General features: G+C 32.6%; 1 pseudogene; it reads right to left on the bottom strand.

Moving 5' to 3' along the window:
• Nucleotides 1-1,144, bottom strand: part of LOC106461065 — a 100,714-nt pseudogene that overhangs the window by 22,904 nt on the left and 76,666 nt on the right.

Below are 1,144 nucleotides of genomic sequence, written 5' to 3'. Positions count from 1 at the left end.
CGAATTCAAACTCTATACAAAAAAAAATAAAACTTTACTTATTAGCACATCCTTCAAACAATGTTGAGAAAAAAAAACACGTTTTTATGTCTGCAATAAAAGATACATAAAGTCTCAGATGAGCAAAAAAATTAAAATTGATTCTTTCTCAACTACAAGAATAGATCCAAAGAAAGTTATTTTAAGACGAACATAAAACGATATAGAACTGTTATTAACATACTCTCATTCAAAAACAAGTTACTTACAATTCGATAGTTAATTTAATATATGGTTTACAATAGTTTTATTTTCTTCCTAACTTCATATAATTCCATTGTAGTACCTCAAGAATAACCGCGTGTTCTAGTTGGAAATTACTTTCAGTTTGGAAGAGATTAATTACCCGAAGTATGACTAGGAATCTGGAAAGTTTCTGAGAGAAAGCTTACATGAACGACCCAATCCATCGGGTTATGGGCGTTAGTTCCACATATATACACCATGTTTCCTTCCACGGGCTGAATTACCCTGATGTGGTTCCTACAGTCATAATTCTAAAATGGAAACAGGAAAGGACGCACACTAAAATCATGATTCATTTACCCAAAGATGTGTTGGTGACTATAGTGTCTTACAAATTCAATATTCTAACGTCATTACACAATATTGTTTTATAGTTAATATGATTGAACATTACAATAAAATTGAAAATATTCTTGGAGAATTCAATTAATTTTTACGTGGTCCCTTACAGGGGTTTTCATTAAGAACAGTGAAATGTTATTTTCTGTTACAGTCTGGTTGCAGGTGAAGGCTAAAAACGTTTCTTCTCAATAACACAAGGCTTGTAGACACTACAAACAGTATAGTTTAATACTATTTTACGATATATGTCAAATATCTCAATTTAGACGTTTGCATTGTTCACTACACGAAAGCTTAGTGTGATGTTATGAACGCGTGATGTCTGGAATTTTCCTAAGAGTTCGGTTGTATAAAACGTGTGCAAGAGTGGGTTGGAGGTTTGAAGGAGCTGTTTGAATATTATTATTGAGTTAGTTAATTCAGTCTATGTTTCAACGAAGTAATAAGAGATAAAATAAATTAGCAAGTATGTGGATTTTATATTGAGACTGGCCCGGCATGGCCAGGTGGTTAGGGC

Source organism: Limulus polyphemus, unplaced genomic scaffold (assembly GCF_000517525.1).
Source record: "Limulus polyphemus unplaced genomic scaffold, Limulus_polyphemus-2.1.2 Scaffold891, whole genome shotgun sequence".
In the NCBI taxonomy this organism is placed as follows: domain Eukaryota; kingdom Metazoa; phylum Arthropoda; class Merostomata; order Xiphosura; family Limulidae; genus Limulus; species Limulus polyphemus.
Note: the sequence above shows the minus strand (reverse complement) of the source record. Positions and strands in the feature narration are given on the sequence as shown.